Source organism: Cornus florida, unplaced genomic scaffold (assembly GCF_030987335.1).
Source record: "Cornus florida cultivar Cherokee Brave unplaced genomic scaffold, ASM3098733v1 CherokeeBrave_3.0.0_Hap2_Chr02, whole genome shotgun sequence".
Lineage (NCBI taxonomy): Eukaryota > Viridiplantae > Streptophyta > Magnoliopsida > Cornales > Cornaceae > Cornus > Cornus florida.
In genome coordinates this window covers 69,836,349-69,862,189 of record NW_026775572.1, presented here as the reverse complement: position 1 = coordinate 69,862,189, position 25,841 = coordinate 69,836,349, and the positions used below count along the sequence as shown (strand labels likewise).

The window sequence follows — 25,841 nt, the reverse complement described above, 5'->3', positions numbered from 1 at the left end:
CCTTCTAGGGTTATGTAGAGGAGAGTGAGAAGAAGCTTTTGTATTCCAAGCTCAAGTATCTAAGGTGAGTGGAAGGAGGTTAAAAATGAAGTCAAAGCCTTAAGCCAAGCTTTGTCTTCAATGGTGGCTAGGTTAGGGTTCTTGAGAGGAAAGAGATGAATGTCTAAAATGTAATGAAAACCCCAAGTTAATATGGTGGGATTCTCCACTCACTAGGTGCTCTTGCATTACCTCTCACACACACACTTGCAAGACTAAAGGTGAGTCCTACACTTGTCATGAATCTAAGTAAGCTTCCAAGATTAAAAATCAACCCTACACTTGTCAACCATCCATGCCAACATGTGGTCCAAACCTAGGCCAACAAATGGGTGTATCTCCACCCTCCATGTGTCATGACATTAAGCCTCCAAGTGGTTCCACCACAAAACCAACAAGTGGCACCATAGGAATGTGACATTTGTCACATTTTTCAGAAATTGCAAAAAGGTCATTTTTGAAAATATCTTCCAAATTAAATTGCAAAATGGTCCCTAAGACAAAAAATAATTACTTTTCATAATTACCCAAAAACCCCTCAAGTTCTGAATAATTACCAAAAAGTCATGTTTTCATGAACTTTACAAGAAAAGTAAACATTTAATATGTTTTCTACAAAAGTAAAAGTGTAGATATCATGGAAATGAAATATCATGGATGTATGCCAAGCCAGAATCAAATATGAGCACAAAAAGTGAGGTTAAGCATGGAAAAATGAAAAACGACTAAAGAACGAAATAGGGAAAAGACGAAAAAAAAGAATTTCTGAAAAAAGAAAGGAAGGAAAATGACCGGGTCATTACACGAGCCCTGCGTTTTAAAACAGTTTAGAACCCTCGTGCCTCATTTCATTTCGGCGTGCTTTTGAATCATCTGAGCTCTCTATTCTCTCCATCTCTCACATCTCTTCAACCATCATTTTCCTTATCATTGTGCACTTCGATTGGACCAAGGTATGATCCAAATCTCTCCCTCTCATCCAATTTTATATATATGTATCTATGTATATAATATGTGTATATAAAGCTCGATTTGTACTCAAACCATGTCCAAATTCTTCCAAAACATCCCATTAATCATCTATAACAAAAATCTAACTTCGATTAATCCTCAATCTTGCTGAAATTCTGAATTCACACCAAGGAATTCGAAGAACACGGATTTAGGGGTTTTTGGAGTTTGGGTGTTATTTGGTGTTGTTTGGGGGTTGTAGTGGCATAAGGAGGTGTTGGGGATCGATTTGGTGTCATTTGGAAAGGGATTTGGGGGTGTTTGCTTCGGTTTTGAAAAACCCAGAAAGGCATGACCCTTAACTTTCTTGCTTGAGCCTTGAGATGCAGAAAACTCAAGCCTTAGTGAGCAGGGTTGATAATTGGAGTTATTGAGGAGCTGAGTAGTTGAGTTGAGTATATTTAGAGACCAGAGTTGATTATAGATGGCTCGCGGACCAAGGAGAGCTTCTAGGACTCCCGTAGAGGTCTTAAAGGCTGCGTGGGGGGCTTACAAGATACAGACAGAGTTTGACTTCGTCATAACTAATTTCGAGCGTCATTGCTAGACATTTTGGGCGGTGAAGGCTTTACGTGCCCGTCAGCTCATGGGATTCTTTAGGCATCCCGCTACGATTGCTTACACGCGACTTGTAAAAGCCTTCTACCGGAGCTTAGTCTACCATACCAGAGATGATGCTGACAATGGAGGGCTATTCTTCACAGCCACAATAAAGGGCACAGAGATTCTCGTGAGCTGTGACACCATTGCTGCTGCTATTGGATGCCATCATGAGCTCCCAACAGGACTTGCTGACCAGTTCACTCCAGTACTCCCTGGGCTGACTCATAGTAACATGGTTCAGTCTATTGCTCAAGGGCATCGTGCTTTTACCCGGTATACTACTTAGAAGTCATTTTTACCCCATCGCTTTTGGTTCATAGATACGGTCCTTGCGGCCAATGCGTGTCCGATTGGGCACAAAATAGTGCGCATGGGCGACTTTCTAGAGGCGCTTTACGCTTTCCACGCTGGCCATTGGGTATCCATTCCCAAGCTTATGTTTAGCCAGCTGTGGAAGTTGTGGAGGAGATGGGACCGACAGGGCAGCCTCCCACTCATGCACTTTTATTCCCTCATCTCATTACCCGCCTACTAGCGCAGGCACAGGTTCAGATGCCTTAGGATGTGGCACCGATCACCGAGTTACCCATCTTTCGCTCCCCACAGTGGAGCAATGTATAGAGCCATAAGCCAGAGAAGTGGCGTATGTAGTAGGGGCTGGATGATGAGATTAGAGAGGAGTGGCGGAAAGCTGATGCTATGGCTCGGGGAGCAGAGTATGTTGTTGATGGACCTCCCTTCTCGCATGTTGCTACTGAAGCTGATATCCCTGCCAGAGAGGTAGAGGATAGAGATAGAGATGAGGAGGAGGATGAGGATGATGAGCGGATTGGCTCAGAGGAGGAGATGGATACCTCTGATAACCATCCACAGGAGCAGATAACCATCCACAGGAGCAGAGATAGCCACGTCCTGCAACACAGCCTGAGAGATCTTTTCAGGCTGCGATTATAGAGCAGCTGCAGCCTGGACAGGCTGAGTTGTGAGCTGATCTAACTGATTCCAGAGCTGAAACTGTTGAGGCCCAAGCATCACTTGATCAGGCATTGGAGACCATCTGAGGCCTGTTGATTGAGCAGCTAGGTATTCTTGACGAGCTTCTTCGTCGCACTCCGTCTACCGCGTCCACTTCTACCGACCTTCCTCCATCCCATATAAATTAGTTGTCTAGGGTTATTTTCTCTTTTATTTTGATGCATAGGCATTTCAGTTGACTTGGGCATAGACTTTTGACTGTATTTTATTTTATCTGTTGTAATCCTGCCCAAAGTCATTTATTAAAGCATTGTATTGATATTCAACATCTATATATATGTTTTTGCTTATTTTACCATGTGTTGATATATCTATTTGTGCTTACTGATATACATCTATTTTACTCCATATGCTTAACACTCTGATGTGTGCTGTGGAGTATAATTATTTTGCCAGGTACCAAGGGCCAAGTTTGGGGGTGATATACCTATTTTGCCCCTCTATATTATAATTCCTAATCTTTGCTGGTTCTATATATTTGTTAATATCTTTTTATCTCTGCATCTATTTTCACACATTGAGGATAATGTGCACACTAAGTTTGGGGGTAAAGCAGATAATTTAAAATTTTGTTGATGATATGATATGCACAAGAGGATGCAATTTAACTATTTACGCATGATTTTGAGTTTGTTTATTGTTATGATGTCCATAGGTAGTGTAATATTGGTTAAAGATGGCTTGTATGTTGAATTCATGCTAAATAGGGATTTTTGATATCAGTTGGTGGCCTGTGGTCCACTTTGTCGGGATAGTTACAGTTTGATGATTCTAATTCCTAGAATACTTCACTTTGCACATGTTCACACTTACATGCATTTTATGGGGTATAAACTTGAGATCTTATTCTGATTTGTATTAAACTGAGATGAACAGGTGAATTTGATGATTTTGAGAACCAAGGTAAAAAAAATGATGAAAGAAATAAAATGGTATGTATGCAATAAAAAAAAAAAAATGAATGAAAAGAGCTGTTCACCAATGTGAAAGTGACAAATGAAAAGAGAGAGAAAAAAGGGTCAAGTTCAGGTCTGTACTTAGATTGCTTGAGCAATTAAGTTCTTAGGGGTGTTTTAACACCTAATGCCCTAAAACCATCTGGTTTGGGAGTCATTGGCTAAATGATCGTTACATAAGAAGTTTAGGTTGCTTAAATTACTTGAGTAATTAGGGTTGTAGGGGTGCTTTAATACCAAATGCCCTGAAACCAACTGGTTTGGGAGTCGTTGGCTGAAAACTAGTTATATAAGTAGTTTAGAAAGGTTAATAGACCTGAGCATTGCACAGTACCCATTTTGAAAGAAAAAAAAAGAGTTGAAAAAAATGAGTGATGAATGAAATAAATGCATACCGGTAGAAAATTAGGAAAAATACATTAGGGATCAAAATTTAAAAAGTTTACTTGTGAATTAAGGGATAGCATGAGTCAGATATAAGTATGGATAGTAAGTCACATGTTTAAAATTGTAAATTCACTGTTAATAAGGATTTTGGAGATCTAGATTATTGAATATGTGATTAAACTGACATATGGGGACCATGGCTGCCGATATGATTTTGAGAGTTTGAGATTTTTCCTGTTTAATATAGTTCTTTATACTTGTTATATTTGACTGATTGATGCATTGCTGGGACATTATGATATGAAAATAGGTTTGAATGAGCTTATTGTACAATTAAGGCACTAATTTGAGATGTTTGTGGGTACTATCACCCTTCACAAGACTACAACTCGTCCACTAGGGGTAACCTAAGGATTTAAAGGCTTGTTGCATAAGCTAAATGCAACTATGATTCCCATGAAAATAGCTTTTTAGTTCTGTATTGCTAAGGGACTATCAATATATAAGTTTCGGGGTGTGATGAACACTGAATATTGCATGGTCGAGCCCCTAAATACGCATATGTTAAGACCTAAAGTGATACTTCTGTCCAGTTTTAGACTGATTTATGTTTATTTCATGTTTTTAGGTACTTTCCCAAAGAAATTGTTAAAATCGAGCTTTTATGATGAAAAAACTGATATCATCTTGATTGGCGAACTGGATTTGTCAAGGAGTATGCACTTATTGGATAAAAGACTGACATTGAAGATTACAAAGTCGTCGCCAGTCATTTGAAGTAAGTCCAGAGTTAAAATGGTGATTTTGGAGAAGTCCAAGTGTCAGGGCTCGAGCTTATGTTCCTAAGGCTTGAGCCAGAGTTTAAGATAAAGCAAGATTTCCAATCAAGGCACAAAGGCTCGAGCCGTAACTTTAAAGCTCGAGCCATACTCAAGGTGATCGAGCCTTTACAAAGGTGCCCAAACCCAAATGACACTTTAGAAGATCCATGTTGCCAGAATTCAAGCCAAAGTCGAAAGGCTCAAGCCTTTTCCAAAAAAGCTCAAGCCATAACTCCAAGGCTCAGAGATAGTGATCAAGCACCATGATACAATGATCGAGCATTATGAAGATATATTCCTAAAATATTCTAAGTGTTGAAGAAAAAGACGCTTCGAAAATTATTTGCTGAAATTTAACTGATAAGCGCCGAATATTACATATTCAAACGCCCTTTCTTGCATTAGTTAAGTCCATTATTAGAGGATAATGTACAATTTTAATTCAGTTGTGCATTTCTTTCTGATTTCAGGTATTTTTCCCAAGAATGATCAAAGAAGCGATTTTGACAACTTTCTGTTAAAATACGCGTGTCGTGTCGGGGAGTCATCTTCGGGACCTAACCTCTTCAGTTACCGTTTTTGTGAAGTCCGTGGCTTAGTGTGCATAGTGGAAACCGCGTCAGTGCTCTGGCTCAAAAAGGCTTACGAAAAGCCTTGGTTTAAAGCTAGAATGGCAAGCCTCCGCGGGCACCCGCCGCGCCACTGTAGGCACCCGCCAATTCCCTTATCTCTCTGCCCCATTTCGAGGGGCCTTGCTTAGCCCCTGCGAGCCACCGCGGGCGCCCGCCGACATCTCGCGGGCGCCCGCCAACCTGCAGAAGGCAGTTCAACTACTCCTGTTTTTTAGCATTTTTGTCTCCTTATCTTCATTTTGTGTGGCTTAGCTTGATGCAGAGGGGGGAGCTTGGGATTTAGGGTATAGTGAGTAGGTTTTGGTTGGGAATAAAGGGAGAACTCACATGTTGGATCTCATATCTCAAGTTTTAGAGAAGGTTAAGTGCTAGAGAGGGAAAGAAGTGTTCTTGAGTTTAGGGTGTGAAAATGGAGTGTGGTTCTTCCTCTTCTTCTTCATACTTTGTAATTATGGGTAACTAACTCCCTATTTAGGGAGATGATGAAGCTCCATCTTGTAAGCATTGCTCTATTTTGATTTATATTTGGGGATTAATGTATATGTGTGATCTTTCCCTGAACTAGAGCAATTGATGTTATGTAAAGAACTCCAATGCTTATAAATGATCATTTTGGGTTAACTATCTTGTTTTAGATTATTTTTCTCTCATGAGTATATTACTTCATTTTCATAGTGACAATGGGGATGAGTTCATGGAAATGGTTTTATTGGCATGATATTTAGGAAGTTTGATAATCTATTGCTTAGGTTTTTCCTTTGATAGGTTATTCTTGATTTCTATTTCATGTGCTTTTATTATGAAATTAAGGGCTTGATAATCTTTGACTTAGCAAGCATGTCTAAGGTTGCGTCTTAGTTTAGGTAACTAAAGCATGTAATGCTTTGATAGGTTATTCTTGCCTATTGATTTCATAATTTTCTTGAAGGTAATATAGCTACTTTATGTTGTTATATTCTATGGTCATTTATACATGTTATTTCCCTAAAGTAAATCATGCCCTAGCATGCTTATTGATAGGTAGTGGATTCACCTCTCTAACTCCCATTTTTTATTGTCTTTGTCTCGTACTCCCTTGCATTCTCAATTTATGCACATTTTAATTCTTTTAGTGACAATCCAACAAATCCTCTATAACCTCCTTTATCATTCTAAAAATGACTCTAGATACCTAAGTTGCCATAAACTCGCAGTCCCGGTGGTTCGACTTATCTGACCAATAGCCCTATTTTACAATGATTTGTTCTATTGCAAAATGGGTTGATTTATAATTGTAATCGACTCGTCGATCATTAATTAAATGTTGAAGATGGCGCTTGAGCCTTTCCCAAAAGGCTCGAGCCTAAGTCAAAAGGCTCGAGCCATATTTTCGAGACTCGAGCCTTAGTTGACTAGTCAGACTTATCAGATGCGGGATTTATCTTAATTAAGTCATCTTTCATCCCAGATGGGCCCAGATTACCCCAGAAGACTTAAAAGTCCGTCCAACCCTTATTAAAAGTTAATTTTTCTATAAAAGGAGATACAAGGCCACAAATTTAGAATCCCTTCTCTTAGTTATTTTCTCTCAATTAATGGTGGCTTTTAGGGTTTTGAAGGTGGAGATCCCAAGGGAAGAATTGCGGTCTATGGCGTTGAAGACCATGACAACACAAATGATATCTGACGTTGTCATGAGTAGCTAATTCCTCTCTTAGGGCATTGATGTAGCCCGAATTCAAGTATTATGGTTTGATCATCCTTAACTTTGGGCATTTGTATGTTTATGTATCTTGATTGCATAATTATGAGCAACTGATTATGGATCAGTTGGTGTTTTAATGAAATAATGGTTTTTGAATGATTACTACCTTGTTTTAGATATAATTATTCTTAAATTGATCTCAACCTGTTCTTATTGTACGATATTGATGGATGCGTATCGGACATAAGAATGAAGATTATGCAACGGTGTTCAAACGTTTTTCATGAATGAATGTTTTCATAATCTATGTCTAGGGAAGATGAGTTATATTGCAACATTAGATTAGAAGTAGGTAGGTAGATAATTTGTGCCAACCGAAGATAGGTTATAGTTAGTTAAAATTCTTGGAACATCTTTCTTTAAAACCTGAATTAAATGAATGTTATTGAGTTTAATTCATATGAAACACAAACTATGAAATCCAGAGGTTGAATGGTTAACCATAGTACGAGATTCGTGGTGAAGTCAATCCCTAAGACTTTCTATCTTTTGATCTTATCTTTATTTTAATTTAGTTTTTATTTAAATATATGTTCGTGACAGACAACTAAATCAATCAATCTCTTTCATTGAATCAAAGTAATATTAATCGGATGCTTAAATAAACTACGACAGTCTCCGTGGTTCGACACCCTTAATATAGCACCGTTCTGCAAAGATTTATGCTATTACGAGTGGTTAAAATTCCTTCTACATCAATGCTATTGATGTGTTTTTTGTCAATTATAAATAACCACTCGCAATAGTCCGAATATTTATAGGATAGCACTATAGAGAGGGTGTCGAACCCACACAGAGATGAGTTATTATATTCTGCTTTTAACTAATCTTTATTAGTTTACAGGTAACTGATTGAACTGATTGATTGGTTGTCACGATTATAAATTAAAATTAAACTAAAATTAAACTAAAGTAATCAAAGAGAGAGAGGTCTTAGGGCTTTGTCTTCACCACAACCTTCGTACTATGGTTAATTGTTTCAACTCTGGGGATTTAATCAAATTATATTTCAAATGAATTGAACTCAATAACATTCGTTCAATTCAGGTTTTAAAGAAAGATGTTCTATAAATTGCAGTTAATTATAACCTATCTGCGGTTAGCATGGACTATCCACTTAACTCTAACTACTTTAACTAATTTGTAAACAATCCATCTTTCCTAAGCATAGACTATGAAAACATTCTTTTATAAAAAACATTGGAACACCATTACATGACCTCCATTCTTACGTACGGCAGGGCTCCGCCAGATACCGTCCAATAGGAATAGGTTGAGAATAGAAAACGAACAGTTATATTTAAGACAAAGTAATAATAATTCGAAAACTATTTAAAACATTAAATCCAATTGAGTTATCTCAATTGCTCATAGTCATTTAATCATAAACATAATATATATTAAAGATATCCCAGAGTTAAAACAATCAAACCATAGTACTAGATTGGGTTACATTAGTGCCCTAAGAGAGGAATTAGCTACTCATGATGATGTCGAATATCATCTGTGTTATTGTCATCTCCATCATCACAGATGGCACTTCTCTTCTCAGGATCTTCACCTTCTAAGGTTACGAAAACCCTAAAAACCGCCACCACAGTATTAGCCTTCTGAATAACATGAGAAAAAGGGACTCCTTCTATCAAGCCCCGTGCCTTCTTTTGTAGAAGAAAATAAAGGTTTGGTGGGCTTTTAGGTCTTCTGGCCCATCTGGAATAAGATACGACTTTAAAAAGAATAATCCCATAACTTAAATCTGATTTGTCATGAAAGCTCGAGCTTTAGGAAGTAGAGCTTGAGCTTTGAGGTTCGGGCTCGAGCTTTGGGAACAAGGCTCGAGCTTCATTGAATTATTGCTCGAGCTTCATAGAATGGTGCTCGATCTTAACTTTTTACACTTAGCCAAATTTCTTCAACTATTTTCCGAAGCATCTTTTCCTTCAACACTTATAATATTTTGGGAGTCATCTCTTTTAACATTGCTCGATCCAAGCTTCATGGGCTCAAGCTCTAGATACCAAGCTCGAGCTTTGAATAATAGTGCTCGATCCTTGAGGTCTGACACGAGGCCCTAGGAGCTTGGTTCTTCCATTAAATCAACTCTTTAAATTCCGACGCCTTATACTCGAGCTTGAGGGCCAAAGCTCAAGCACCCTGAGGTTAGGCTCGAGCATCCTGAGTAAAGCTCGAGCTCTGAAGGTACAAGGCTCAAGGTTCAATGCCTTGTTGATTTTTCTTCTTTTTCTTGTAGGGCTCGAGCCTCAGGACTTGGGCTCGAGCTTTGGTTCCTGAATTCTTCCAAACTTCACCATTTAAGCTCTCGACTTGCTCTGAATGACCGGCAACGATTCTGTAAGCTTCGATATCACTCTTTTTATCATAAAGTTTCAGTTTTAACCGTTTCTCTGTGAAAGTACCTATAAACACATATTAAACATAAATCAGTCTAACAATGGATAGAAGTATCACTTTAGGCCTTAACATACGTATATTTAGGGGCTTGAATATGCAATATTCAGCGCTCATCATACCCCCAAACTTATATATTGCTAGTCCCTTAGCAATACAGAACTAAAAATCCGCTTTCGTGGGAATCACGGTTGCATTTAGCCTATGCAACAAGCCTTTGAACTCCTAGGTTACCCATAGTGGATGAGTTGTAGTCTCGTGAGGGTTTCTAGTGATGATACCCACAAACATCTTAAACAGTGCCTTAATTGCACAACAAGCTCATTCAAGCCTGTTTTCAAATCATAATATCCCTGCAGTTTATTAATTAGTCAAATATAGCAAGTACAACCAATCATATAATCAGAAAAATTTTCAACTTCCAATTTCAATTTAGCAGCCATGGTTCCCATATGTCAGTTTAATCATTCATTCAATAATCTTAATCTCCAAGACTTTTTGAGAGTGATCTTACAATTAAACGTGTGGCTTACTGTCCATGCTTGCATTTTTTCCTTACTATTCCTCAATTCATAGGCAAACTTTTCAAATTCCAACTCCTAATGCATTATTATTTTTTCTACAGGTATGTATTTTTCAAAAAGGATATTGTGCAATGTTCAGGTCCATTAAGCTTTCTAAATCACCCATGTAACGAACTTTCAGCCAATAACTCCCAGAGCAGATGATCTTAGGGCATTAAGTGATAAAGCACCCCTTCGGACCTAATTGTTTAAGTAATCTAGGCAACCTAAACCCCTTATGTAACAAGCTTTCAGCCAACAACTCCTAGACCAGATGGTCTTAAGGCATTAGGTGTCAGAACACACCCCTAAAAACTTAATTACTCAAATAATCTAGGTACAGACTTGAACTTGACCCTTTTTTACTTCTTTTCTTCACTTTTTTTTTTTTTTTTCTTTCATTCACATTGGTGAAGAATTTTTTCATTTATTGCATTACGTACATACCAACTTTCTTTTTTTTTATTTTTTATTTTCCTTTTTTTTATGCCTTGGTTATCAAAATTATCAAATCTACCTGCTCTTCTCAGTCTAACTTAAAACAAAATAAGACTTCTAGTTTTTACCCCACAGAATTCATGCAAGTGTGAATATGTGCAAAGTGTAGCATCTCAGAGATCAATATTATTAAACAATAATTATCCTAACAGAGTGGACCACAGACCACTAACTGATTTAAAAAAAATTCAAGAATCCCTTTTCACAATATTTTAGCATATAAACCATTTTCAACCAACATCACACTGCAATTAGAATATATGACAATCAACAGACTCAAAATCATGCTTATAACATCAAATATCATGACCTAGTTTTAGCAAAAATTTTGACTTTTTCAATTTACCTTACCCCCAAACTTAGTGTGCACATTATCCTCAATGTGTGAGAACAAAAGAGAGTTAGAAAGATATTACCATACAAACAAACCAGCAAATATAGACCAAAATGAAGCACAGAAGTGTAAAATGGAGAAATCACCCCCAAACTTAATCTGCAGTACCTGGCAAAATCAACAAACTCGAACACACATCAGAGTATCAAGTATATGGAGTAATAACAGAGAAATATCACATGTAACTCAAATATCAACACAATGATAATATAGGCAGAAAACATGTATATAAATCATCAATATCAGTACAATGCTTTTGAAATAACAGGCTTAGGACAGAAATACAACATAAAGAAATAAATATATCAAAAATACTGCCCTAGTTAACAAAAAGTGCCTATCTAGCAAAAGAAAATATAGAAAAGCCCTAGACAACTAATCTATATAAGGTGGAGGAGTATCGGTAGAAGTAGATGGGGCAGACGGAGTGCGGCATAATAGCTCCTTAAAAATACCCTACTGTGCAATCAGCATCTGTTTGTCCATCCTTCAGCTCTGTCACCCTGGCCTATAACTCTCTAATCTCAGCCTGAGTAGAACTCTTAGGCTAGGCTTCAAGAACTGGCCTTCTCCTCGGTGGGGCCTGTCCATTAGAGGTATCCATCTCATCCTCCGTGGCCTCATCAGTATCCTCTGGTAGCCTAGCAGTAACTGCTATATAACCCTCATCGCCAAACTCCACTACACTGCGGCGATATGCCGGCATGTGGGTCCACACCTTATTCCATTCTTTCATTCCAAATTTTAGAGATTCATCACAAGATTTCTCTTTTTGACCTACCACAAAACCCTGTAGCTCTAATAGACTGGTAATCATATATAGAAAAGGTAGCATATGGGTAGGAACATTCTTATGTGGCCCAATTTCTGACCAAAACTCCAGTAGCTGGCAAAAAATCATCCTAGTAAACGAATACTAGTGCTCAAACTGAATAGCTTAAAGTGCCTGGAGAAAATCAGTATTCCTAATATTCTTATGCCGAAGAGGATGGACATTAGCAGAGATAATAGAATCTAAAATCCATAACCTCTTTGGAATCTTGGCCTTGGTAGTAATACTACGCTTTTGCCTGGCAAATCTACCATCACACAGTTTTTGAATCAAATTCTGTGTAATTGGTACCCTAGGGAAATGTGTGAAAGTAGGACAACTACACCTCTCATCTACCACCTCAGAAAGTGTATGATAACATTCTAAAGTTACAGCAATAGCACAAGGATTAATAATCAGCTCATGCCCATCGATCTTAGTCCTAAGCTCCCAAGGATCATCCTTACTAAAAACAAGATTGAGATAAAACAAACGAACAAGACAAGGATAAGCAATCTTAGTAACAGGGACCTTAAGACGCAAAAGATGCCTGTAACTGAAGGACTTTATAGCCCATCTAGTGCGAGGATCAGTGATAAACTCCTGATAATCAAAGGACGTCTCATAAGAAATTGGAATTATCTTCCAAGCCCTTGGCAAAACATCTTTAGTCACCCTAGCATGCTTAAAAGGAGCAGGACGAACCATCTCTACTTCTAATTAATAGTCCCCTCCAAGAAAATTCCTAAAATCACAAAAGATCTCCAATTCCTGCAATCTGGAAATTGAGGCTCGAGCTTAACCTTCTGGGCTCGAGCTTCAACCAATGCTCGAGCTTAAAGTTGCAAAGCTCGAGCTCTACCTGGAACTATATCAAAACAAATCTCAGAAATCAATACACAGAGCAACCAAGAATCTTTTTAGACAACCATTATAAACAGATGATGTATAAAGATTCAAATAATTATTCATCCAAAAAGAAACTCATGCTCTCCTACTCTAGACCTAGAAATTTAATCAACTAAGGAGTAAGCAATGGGAAGAAGATGAAGAAGAAGATTTTTACCTGAATAGTACATGCAAATCTGGAAGGAGAATGTTAAAAATCATGGTGAATTAGCATGGAGAAGAAACTTAGAGAGAAACTTTACAAGAGAGAGATATATCATATAATAGAAAGAGAAAACTCAGGTTTTTCTAAAAAACTTTCAAAACCCAGGGCTCGAGCTTCAGAATGAGAGCTTGAGCCTGCCACTAAAAACCCTAAAGTTAGCGATGGAAAAGGGCTCGAGCTTAGCGTGTGCAAGCTCGAGCTTTTGGTAGCTGATGCTCGAGCTTCAAAGTGAAAGCTCGAGCTTTGAGACAATTTTTGGTATTTTTTCAATTTTTATTTTCTTTTTCTTAATAAACCTAACCTAAACTAAGCTAGAAATAAAATAACAGTAAAAATAACTAAAACCTAAATATTAAAACAAAAACAAAAATAAAAATATGAATAAAAATAAAAATAAACTACGGTATAACATACAAATGCTAAGTTTAACGTCGATAGCTCGACGAAAACTGACCTCTCTAGTCCAAGTAAATAGGATCATGAAGTTCTACTGCCTCTACTGTGCCTCTCTGCACACTACCCTCTATGTAGGGTTTAAGTCTCTGTCCATTGACTTTGGACAATTAACCAGTCTTGCAATCCTGTATCTCTATTGCACCATAAGGTGTAACAAAAATAACCATGTATGGACCTTCCAAACGTGACTTTAGCTTTCCAGGAAAAAGTTTCAGTCGTGTATTAAACAACCAAACCTTCTTCCCGGGCTCAAAAGTCTTACGCAAGATATGCTTATCATAAAATGTCTTAGTCTTTAATTTGTAAACCACTCTCATAAGTATCATTACGTAATTCTTTGAGCTCTATTAGTTGAAGCTTCCCGTTAGAACCAATAGAATTCATATCAAAGTTGAGCTTTTTATGGCCCAGAAAGCTCTGCGTTCTAACTCTACAGGAAGATGACACCATTTACCATAGACGAAACGGTAAGGTGACATACCAATCGGAGTCATAAAAGCTATTTGGTAAGCCCACAAAGCATCATTAGTCTTAATGACCAATCTTTACGATCCGGCTTAACCGTTTTTTCAAGAATTCTCTTAATCTCAAGATTGGATATTTTAACTTGGCCACTTGTTTGGGGATGATAGGGAGTAACAACTTTATGAGTGATAGAGTATCTTTGTACCAAAGTACGGAAATTCCTATTACAGAAGTGAGCACCCCTATCACTAATAATAGCTCGTGGCATACCAAACCGACTAAAAATGTTCGTTTGAATGAACTTAACCACGACTACATGATCGGCTGTTTTAGTAGCCACTGCTTCAACCTATATAGACGCATAATCAACAGTCACAAGAATATATTCATTATGATTTGACTAAACAAAAGGACCTATGAAATCAATACCCCATACATCAAAAACCTCAATGACTAAGATCAGCCTAACTTTTGACATCGAAGGCATGACTTACTAAATAAGTATGCATCCCGAAAGAGTGAAGGCCAAAAGAAACCACACTGAAGAATTTTAGCTGCAATTTTCTTTGCACTGAAATGACCTCCACAAGCTAAACTGTGACCGAATGTCAAAATACTATGAAACTCACCCTCAGGAACACATCTACGAATGATTTGATCAACACAATACTTGAAGAGCTGGGGGTCTTCCTAATATTACATCTTAATCTAAGAGAAGAATCGATCTTTTTCCTATTTTAAACAAAACAAAGGAATTTTGCCTATCGCGAGGTAATTCACAATATCAGCAAACTAAAGCTAATCTGTATGAGAAACCCCAAACAGCTGTTCATCCAAAAAGGAATCACAAACTAGAAGTGAAGTTGAGGTATCCTCAATTAGAATTCTACAAAAATGGTCAACTACCACATTCTCTAACCCTTCTTATCCCAAATTTCGTAATCAAACTTTTGAAGCAAGAGGATCCATCGAATTAAACGGGGTTTAGTTTCCTTTTTGGAGAAAAGATGTCGCAAAGCAGAATGATCAGAATAAACCACTACTTTAGAACCCAACAAATACTTTCGCAATAATAAACCAGATACAAATGTAATTATGTTTCTTGTAAGGTAGTAAAAATAAGCATTGTACCTGAAATTCTAGGTCCTCGAATATATTATTAACATATTTAACGCCAAAACAGTCGTCATGTTGAGGCCCACATGAATTATATAAGATATTTGAACCATCATTGTCTTCTTATGACTGCAAAGAATATTATTAATATATTCTACAAAATTACCATGTAAAGACATTTAAAAAATCCATGCACCTCACTGTCACCAAATCCTTGCCTATTATTCATTTCCCAAGTGAGCGTCTTCGAAATCATTTTTCATGACCATGCAGTAACAGAAGTGATAGATGGTTTATGTGATGGACCTCCTTCCCAATGCACAACAACTCACTCAAAATAAAATACCTATACCATGAATGAAAAAATAAAGGTCTCAAAATAAATTTGTAAACCTGCATATCACAAATTAAAAAAATTTCATACAAACTTACCATTAGAAAAAGTAAACATCCATTGAAGGATGCACCTTCTCTATTGTTGTAAGATGCAACTACCTTTTGCAATGTTTCAAACACATACTCTCGACACTTTTTTCTTTCAAAACCAACATCCCGGTCATTTCCGATCACTTTTGCCTTTAAAACTAGTTTTTGTCTTCAAAATGGTCATTTTCTTTTAAAGAAGTCATTTTTCGTCACTTTTGACACTTTAAAACCCGTTTTTTGCTAAAATGGTTATTTTTGCCACTTTTGACACTTTAAAACCCTTTTTGGTAAAACGGTCATTTTGGTCATTTTTGGCACTTTAAAGCCTACTTTGGTAAAGGGTCATTTTTACCTCTTTCGGCACCAAAAATATCTTTTTCTTCAAAGTGGCCAATTTCTATCACTATTGATACCAAAACACTTTCTAACCAAAGTGATCATTTCGGTCACATTTTTGTCATTTGAAAACTACTTCGAGGGAATTGAGTATTTTTTGAGTCTTAGAGAACTACGTCTAAGAAAAGCGTCCATTCTTGAGTACAAAGTCTCATCTATTCCAAATATAATCATTCATCACCAAAAATACCATCCTAAAATACCATTTCAATCTAAACCAAATAATCATCCATATAAACAATCAAATCGACCATTAAAATCAACCAATGTATTTTCCAAAACAAACATAAATACTTTAAACACATACACATTCCGATAGAACACAAATTCTCAAAATCATTCCTCATTTGAATGTACCCGGTGAGGAAGGATAATTGTTGTCAATTAATGTGACTATTGATATTACAATGTCTAGGCAAACTCTGTCAACTGGCTTATGGACCTAAGGATTATTGTTTTTAAGTGGGACCGATGTGATCCCTCCATTTTTCTGGGAGCTTACCTGGTTGTATGTCATTAGAATCTTGATTGACAATTCGGAAACATCCTTCCTAAAATACCGTTCAAATTCCAAATCATAAATCCTTATTTTCATCTCAAACGTGAAGGTTCACTTCGGAAGAGGATAATCTTTATTATCGATGAATCCCTTGATCGCATAATGTCTAAGGAATGTTCTATCAAAAATAGACAACTACGTTGTCTAAGGAGTTTGAGTCTTAAGCAAGATGGTAATAATATCACCTGTCCTTCATGGGAACACCATGGTTGTTCCCTAAAGGGATCATGGTCAGTAATTTGAAAACATCCTCTGAACAAAATGTCCTCCAGTTTGAGATAAAATGAACTACCATTTCCATAATTCATTTCCATCAACTATTCCCCAAACTTAAAACTCACTGTGAGCTACAGTCAGTTCACTTAACCCAAAATGTGGGTGGAGACCCTAGAATACTCATTCATGGGAGCCAAAATGCCCATGTCTATCCTCATTTCGCCCTTTATGGTTGGAAACCCTAGAATACTCAACCATGAGCACTATAACGCTCATGTTTCCCTCACATTCCTTTCATTTTCCAGTGGTGGAGACCCTAGAATAGTCATTCATGGGCGTCATAATACCCATGTAATGCCCCTAATTTCTGGATATTTATTTAAATGTTTTAATTGCATTTTTTATTTTTTTTTATTTTTTTTCATAATTGGTGATGTATAAATAAAAAGAAATATTTACAGATGCACAGAAGGCATACCCTCAGAAAAAACAAATAATTAGAAGATTGAAGTTGAAGACAAAATTAGAAAATAAAACCAAATCAAAACAATCCCTAGATAAACAATAAGGCAGCATCAGCAGCCCAAAATCAAGCCAAAATGTCAGCCAAACCAGCATCTTGAACCTGCAGAACCTCCATAAGCATAGTACGAGCCACCACTTCAGGAGCACTGGCGACCCCATCATGTAATCTAATATTTTGTTCCTTCCAAAACAGCCCATAAAGAAGCAGGAAACAGACTTTTAAGTGATCTAGAGTGAATATATTGATGATGACACCATCATGTAATCTAATATTGATGATTGCATTTTTTATTTGCTGTTAATTATTTTATTTTTTTAATTTAAATTTAATAATGTGGCTATGTGTTTATGTGCATTCATTTATTTGATTTCATGTATTTGAATTATGTGGCTTTGTGTGATGTGCTTATTTAATTAATTTGTTTTAAATGCTTAATTGTGTAGTTAAATGTTTATTTTATTTTTAGGGAGATGGATTTGAATTGTAGTCTTTAGACCAACTAGATGGGTCTTGGACTATTTGGAAGGGATGATGGTTTGGATATTGGTCTATGGGGATGAATATATTTATATATAGATATAATGTTGTGTGTATATATATATATATTATGTTTTATTATAATAATTATTTATTATTATAATATGTTTTATTTTATGTTTTGTCAGACGTATTGTAGAATTAGGGTTATAGTTATATATAGTGTGTGTGTGTGTGTGTACATAGTTGATAAGCGCCGAATATTGTATATTCAAGCACCCTAAATTACATTAACAAAGTCCAGTTATTAATTATTTTATGTAGATTAACTCCATTTGCATGTTTTTATGCATTTTCAGGTTCATTGGCCAAAATGGAACAAGAATAAGGCCTTGTGGAATTTTGAGCAACAAAAGGTGCCAATGCTGAATTCTGGCAGCAGTAGAGCCTGGACTTTGCTTGCCATTTTGACCTTCCAAACTCGAGAACTGGACTTCCCTCATAACATGAAAGATTTAGAGCTCCAAATCAGCTTTCCAAATCTTCAAGTGGTTCATCATTCGGAGTTCGGAGCAGAGAGTTATGATCTTCACAACAGAGGTGCGCAGAACTGCCTAGCAGCACTGATGTACTGCCTTTCTCCCCATTTTCGACCAACTAGACTTGAGAATTGGGTCTTCATCAAAACATGAAGTTTTTAAAGCACTGAATCAGCTCTCCAAATCTTCAAACAGATCGTCATTCGGAGTTCGGGGCACAAAGTTATAGCAGTTTTCCCAAAATTGGTCAGCGCTGAGCAAGAGGAGCATGTTGCACATTGCACTAAGTTAGAGTGCTCGAGATCACCAAGCGTGCGCTCGAAAATCAGGCAGAATGCCCTTCGGAAATGGCTCATTTCAGCCCACTTGCACATTGGTTTCCTCAATGCCATCTTCCTTCTTTATGAAGTGGTTGGAGGTGTTCCTTGGAGGAGAGAGGGTATTGTTGGAGCATAAAAGGCTACCCAAAGGCCACATATTTGAGGAAGCTTTATCTTTAGCAAGAGAAAGGAGAGAGAAGAGAGCAAGGAGAAGGGTGTCTTGAGTGCTACAGTAGGAGCTCGAAAATGGAGATGAGGATGATGCTTCTTCCTTCTTCTAGCTCACCAATGGGTAACTAAACCTCATCTAGGGAGGTGATGAAACCCCTCCCTTGTAAGCATGTGTTAGTATAGTTTATTTTTGGGGATTACAATGTATTTTTGATAGTCTTTCCATGGTCAAGAGCCTCATTTTTGTTGTAATGAATGTTGAATGTTTTAAATGATTATTGTGAGTTATTCATCTTGTCTTGGATGGTTGCTTTTCTTAATCATATTGCTTGCACTTCCATGGTGACAATGGAAGTTAGATCATGGAATGGTTTTAATGGCATGGAGTTGGAGAACCTAGATAGTTCATGGCTTAGGGTTTCCCTTTGATGGGCTATACTTGATTCTTAGCTTTATGTGCATTCACCATTTAAATTAGGGCTTGATAATCCTTGGCTTAGTAAGCATGTTCTAAGCTACATTTTAGTTTAGGTAGTTGATCATGTGAACCTTTGATGGTTTATTCTTGCCTTTCTAATTAAATGAACTTCTTAAGGATATTATAGCAACCTAGTATTGTTATGTATCATGACTATCATATATGTTGTTTTCCCCTTAAATTAATCTTAACCTAGCATGTGTATAGGGATGGAGGTGGATTCATTTCCCTAGCCTTCGTTACTTGTGCTTCACTCCCTTGAATTCTTGCAATTTATTGTTTTATGCACTTTTAATTTCCTAGCTTAAGTGACATCCAACAAAACCTCTATACACCCTTCATCATTCTAAGAATGATTCTAGACATTTAGGTTGTATTAAACTAGCGCAGTCCCTGTGGTTCGACTTACCCGACCAATAGCCCTATTTTACAATGATTCGTGCTATTGCGAAGGTTGATGTTAATTGACCAACCGATCAATTTTTGGCGCCGTTGCCGGGGACTGCAAACGGTTTAGCAACCGAAGTTTCTAGGGTTAAATTTAGTTTGATTGTGAATATTGTGTCTTGTGAATATTCCTTGTGTGTTTTGACCACCTTTGTGTTTTAAGTATTGTAAGATTCTAGGGACTCGAAGCTCGCCGTGGGAATGCTAGCAAATTGTAAGTCTAGAGGACCCTAGGTAAGTCTCGTGACTTCTAGTTTCGAGTTATGAATATTGTGCATGTGTTAAATTTAGTTTTAGTTTAGTTGTGAAGCCCTTGTTGAGGCTCTTATCCTGTTTAAATTTTGTGTTAAAGCATCGGTCCTTGTCGTGGCCATTTACATTTTCCGTCTTGATAATTGAGGAGAAAGGGAACATCGTATGTGGAGTTGTGGTTGATGAATTGCTTTGTTGAGTATATGCTTTGTTGTTGATGTTCGGTCGTAGGTCACTTTCCTTACCCACAATCGATTCGCCCATTGATATCAATTCTCTTGAAAGAACTCTTAGACGGAACCTTAGGGAACCCACTCTTACAAGGGACCTTGAAACTGAATTCAATATAATGGGGGATAACGTAGGAAATCCGGGGAATGAAAGGGCTGAAATTCCTAATATCGAGCCAATGACTCTTAGAGATCATTTCATCCCTACCACCTATGCTTCTCCATCTTGCATAGTGATGCCAAACATCGATGCAGCTCAATATGAGATCAAGTCTAGTACCATTCAAATGCTTCCATCATTTCATGGCTTTGATAATGAAGATCCATATAAGCATCTTGATGAGTTCCTCGAAATCTGTTCGACCATCCGGTTGAGAGGTTTTCCGGATAATGCACTTTATCTCCATCTTTTCCCATTCTCCCTAAAGGATAGGGCAAAATATTGGTTGAACTCCCTCGCTCCCAACTCTATTACTTCTTGGGCTCAATTGCAACAAGAATTTCTTAAGAAGTATTATCCGGTGAGTAAAACCAACCAAATGAGGCGTTCCATTCTAAGCTTTTCTCAAGTTGATGGAGAACAACTCCACGAGACTTGGGAAAGGTTACAAGATCTTCTTCGGAAGTGTCCTCATCATTTGATCCCAAAATGGCAATTAGTGCAAGCTTTCTATGCTGGCTTGACCGAAACCCATAGATTCATGGTTGATTCTTCTTGTGGTGGGATGTTCATGTCCAAGAATGCGGATGAGGCATGGACCTTACTTGAGAATTTGAGTGAAAATTCACTTCAACACAATTCTCGTAGGGCTCCGACCGCAACCACTCCAAACAACACCAACCCTTGTCAACCAAAGTCAATAAGGGAGGAATCATCTCAAGTGGATGCCATCGCTCATAAATTCTATCAATTGATGGCACCACATCTTCCTCCTTCATTGTCTCAAAATTCGGCAAGTTCAGTTTGTGCTTTATGTACTAGTCCATTCCATCTCTCGGAAGATTGCCCCACACCGGAGCAATTTCCTAGTCCCAACCAAGAGCAAGCTAATGCCATGTTCTCGCGGCCCGGGAACAATCCATATTCCAACACCTACAATCCGGGTTGGCGAGATCATCCGAATTTCTCATGGCGGCAACAAGCCCCACAGAATTCCCAATTCCAAAACCAAGGGCGGCAAAATCAGCCCTCTTCTCAATATCAAGGTAGACCTTTCCAAGCCTCTTCAAGCTACCGTCCTCCTTACAATCCAAATGTCTCCAATCAACCTCCTGTGTGTCCAACTGACGAGATAGTAGCTGCAAACAAGCAAATGATGGAATCATTAAATAAGCAAATAATGGATGCCAACAAGCAACTCTTGACATCCTTGCAGCCTACTCTCCAAATGGTTCACTCTCATACTCAATCCATAGCTAATCTTGAAAATCAAGTGGGCCAAATAGCTAACTCGGTGAATCAATTGCTTCAAAAGGACAAGGGCAAGCTTCCCTCTCAACCTTTTGAAAATCCTAGAGGAATGCATGTGATTGACGAAACCCCTCCTCCGAGTGGGCCGACTCATGAACAAGTTCAAGCTATCACCACCCTTCGGAGTGGTAGAGTGGTGGACAACAAGGTCGATGGAGACAAAAGTGAGGAAGTTTCGCCGTTGAAAAATCCAAATTCAAGCTCTTCTAATCCAAATTCTTGTCCCAATACCATTCACGGATATCCCACACATGTCTCCCCAAATGTGGAAACTACTTATGAGCCAAAAGCTCCATTTCCTCAATGTCTTCAAGAGTCGACACATTTTGGGAACAAGAATTGTAAAATTCAAGACATGTGGGAAGTTTTCAAGCAAGTGAAGATTAACTTGCCCCTGTTGGATGCTATCAAGCAAATCCCTCCCTATGCAAAATTTCTCAAAGATTTGTGCACTCAAAAGCGCACTTCTAAAAATCATTTGCCAAAAAAAGTGAGGTTGACTGAAAATGTTAGTGCTATTATTCAGCACAGCACTCCCCCGAAGTATAAGGATCCGGGTGCCCCCACAATCTCGTGCGTCATTGGTGACAGCAAAATCGAGAGGGCCCTCCTTGACTTAGGAGCTAGTGTGAATTTAATTCCATACTCGGTTTACCTACAACTTGGTTTGGGTGATCTTAAGCCGACTTCCGTGGTTTTGCAACTTGCCGATAGATCGGTCAAGCATCCACGAGGTATTCTTGAGGACGTCATCATCAAAGTGGACAAATTCTACTTCCCGGTAGATTTTGTGGTTCTTGATACGGAACCAGTCCATGACCCAAAAAAGCACATTCCCGTGATCCTTGGTAGGCCATTTTTAGCTACGGCTAATGCATCAATTAATTGCCGAACCGGGGTGATGGACATTGCTTTTGGAAACATGCAAGTCAAACTCCACATCTTTCATGCAACTCAACATCCCTCCAATGAGGATGATTGTTTTCTTGTGGATGTCATTGATGAAGTGGTCGAAGAATCTCTCCCCTTCATCCTAAGCAAAGATCCCCTTGAAACTTGCATGTCTCATTTTGACTTCCCAAACTTTGATGTTGATCAAGCCATTCAAGAAGTCAATTCCTTGCTTAATATTAATGCTATCATGGATGTACCTCCTTGGAAAATTCCAAAAGAACCACTTCCCCAACTTTCCACCACTCCTCCGGTCCCATCATTGTTATCTCCGCCACAACTTGAGCTTAAGCCGCTCCCGGCCCATCTCAAGTATGTGTTCCTTGGTCCAAAGCAAACCCTTCCGGTCATTATTGCCTCGGACCTTCAAAAAGACCAAGAGACCAACCTTTTAGCGGTGCTCCAAGAGCATAAAGAAGCTATTGGTTGGACAGTGGCAAATTTGAAAGGAATTGACCCCTCCATTTGTATGCACCGCATCCATATGGAGGATGACGCAAAGCCTACTAGAGAGGTCCAGCGCCGGTTAAATCCAAACATGAAGGAAGTGGTCATGAAAGAGGTGATCAAATTGCTAGATGCGGGAATCATCTATCCTATCTCTGATAGCAAGTGGGTGAGCCCCACACAAGTTGTTCCCAAGAAATCCGGGCTCACCGTTGTTAAAAATTCAGCGGGCGAGCTCGTGCCACAACGAACCACCACCGGGTGGCGTGTGTGCATTGACTATCGTAAACTCAACTCATCAACTAGGAAGGATCATTTCCCACTCCCATTTATTGATCAAATCCTAGAAAGGTTAGCCGGCCAAAGCTTCTATTGTTTTCTTGATGGTTATTCCGGCTATAACCAAGTGGCCATCGCCCCCCAAGATCAAGAGAAAACAACATTCACATGTCCCTTTGGTACTTTTGCCTATCGACGCATGCCTTTTGGGCTGTGCAATGCACCGGCAACGTTCCAAAGGTGCATGATGTCCATATTCTCCGATATGGTTGAAAGGTTCTTGGAAGTTTTCATGGATGACTTTTCCGTATTTGGCTCCTCCTTTGACTCGTGTCTCAAAAATTTATCTCTTGTGCTCCAAAGATGCAAAGAGACGAATCTCATTCTAAGTTGGGAGAAAAGCCACTTTATGGTCCAAGAAGGCATTGTGTTAGGACATGTCATTTCTAAGCGGGGAATCGAGGTAGACAAGGCAAAAGTTGAGTTAATCTCTAATCTTCCTCCTCCGAATTCCGTCCGTCAAATCCGTTCTTTTCTTGGCCATGCCGGATTCTATCGTCGCTTCATCAAAGATTTTAGCAAAATCTCACGGCCCTTGTGTAATCTCTTAGCCAAGGATGTTCCGTTCAATTTTGATGACGCTTGCATGGAAGCTTTCATCAAACTTCGCATTCTCCTCTCCTCTGCCCCGATCATGAAACCCCCTAATTGGTCTCTTCCCTTTGAGATCATGTGTGATGCATCCGACTATGCATTAGGGGCAGTTTTGGGCCAACGTGTGGATAAACTTCCGCATGTCATTTATTATGCTAGCAAAACTCTCTGCGATGCCCAATTGAACTACACCACCACTGAAAAAGAATTGCTAGCTGTGGTGTACGCCTTGGATAAATTTCGCTCCTATCTTCTTGGCTCCAAGGTCATCGTCTTTTCAGATCATGCCGCTCTTAGGCATTTGTTAGCGAAAAAAGAGACAAAACCCCGCTTAATTTGATGGATCCTCTTACTTCAAGAGTTTGACATTGACATCCGGGACAAAAAAGGGACCGACAATGTTGTCGCCGATCATCTCTCTCGCTTACTTATTGAGAAATCTTCAGAATTTGCAGCCATCCGTGATTCCTTTCCGGATGAGCAACTTCTTCAAGTTTCACATTCTACTCTTCCGTGGTTTGCGGATATTGTCAATTATCTTGCAGTTGGCAAAATTCCAGCTCATTGGTCCAAACAAGAGAGGGACCGGTTTTTCTCCCAAGTCAAGCATTTCTTTTGGGAAGATCCGGAATTATTCAAGTATTGCCCGGACCAAATCATCCGGCGATGTATTCCTGAAACCGAGGCCACAAGCATTTTAAATTTTTGCCATACTCTTGCTTGTGGAGGCCATTTCAGTGCCAAAAAGACCGCTAACAAAATCCTTCAAAGCGGATTCTTTTGGCCTACCTTGTTCCGGGATGCATACAATTTTTGCAAATCGTGTGAACGATGTCAAAAACTTGGATCCATGTCTAGAAGAGACATGATGCCCCTCACCAACATTTTAATTGTTGAAATTTTTTATGTGTGGGGGATTGACTTCATGGGACCATTTCCATCTTCTTATGGCTATGAGTACATCCTTGTAGCGGTGGATTATGTGTCTAAATGGGTTGAAGCCGCGGCTACCAAAACCGATGATCATAAAGTCGTGATCCATTTCATTCAATCTCACATCTTTAGTTGTTTTGGTACACCCCGAGCAATCATTAGTGATGGCGGATCTCATTTCCGAAATCGTTATCTCAAATCCGTCCTTGCTAAGTATTCAGTCATTCATAAGGTTGCTACACCTTACCACCCTCAAACGAGTGGTCAAGTAGAGATTTCTAACCGGGAGATTAAGCACATTTTAGAAAAAACGGTTAGACCGGACCGCAAAGATTGGTCATTACGGCTAAACGATGCACTTTGGGCTTACCGGACAGCTTATAAGACACCCATTGGCATGTCACCATATCGACTTGTCTTTGGCAAAGCATGTCATCTCCCGGTAGAATTAGAGCACCGTGCTTATTGGGCCGTAAAAAGGTTCAATTTTGATCTCAAACAAGCCGGCTCTAATCGTGCGTTGCAATTAAATGAACTTGAGGAATTGCGTAATGACGCGTATGAAAATGCAAAAATTTACAAGGCAAAGACTAAAGCTTTTCATGACAAACACATCGTCAAAAAGTCTTTTGCCCCGGGACAAAAAGTCTGGCTTTTCAATTCCCGCTTGAAACTCTTTCCCGGTAAACTCCGGTCAAGATGGGATGGTCCATATATTGTCACTACCGTCTTTCCTCATGGAGCAATCGAACTTCATGATCCTGCAAGTGGATCACTCTTCAAGGTAAATGGCCAAAGGCTTAAGCCTTGCATTGACAGCACAATTCTAACCCGAAAAGTTGAGGAAGTCCCCTTGACGGATCCCATTTATGAGGATTAGTGCCTGCTCTAGCCTGGTCTAGCGATCGACATTAAATTTAGCAAAGCAAGGGAATAAATTCTTTCTATGTTCCAAGCTTCCTTCTCTTTGAAATTGCTCGTGCCTTTGAAAAAAAAAAAAAAAAAAAAAAAAAAA

The 25,841-nt window shown here is 38.6% G+C and overlaps 1 pseudogene; it reads left to right on the top strand.

Moving 5' to 3' along the window:
- The window catches only part of LOC132296393 (uncharacterized), a 54,928-nt pseudogene extending 29,324 nt beyond the window's left edge, over positions 1–25,604 (top strand).
- Positions 25,605–25,841: the final 237 nt, after the last annotated feature.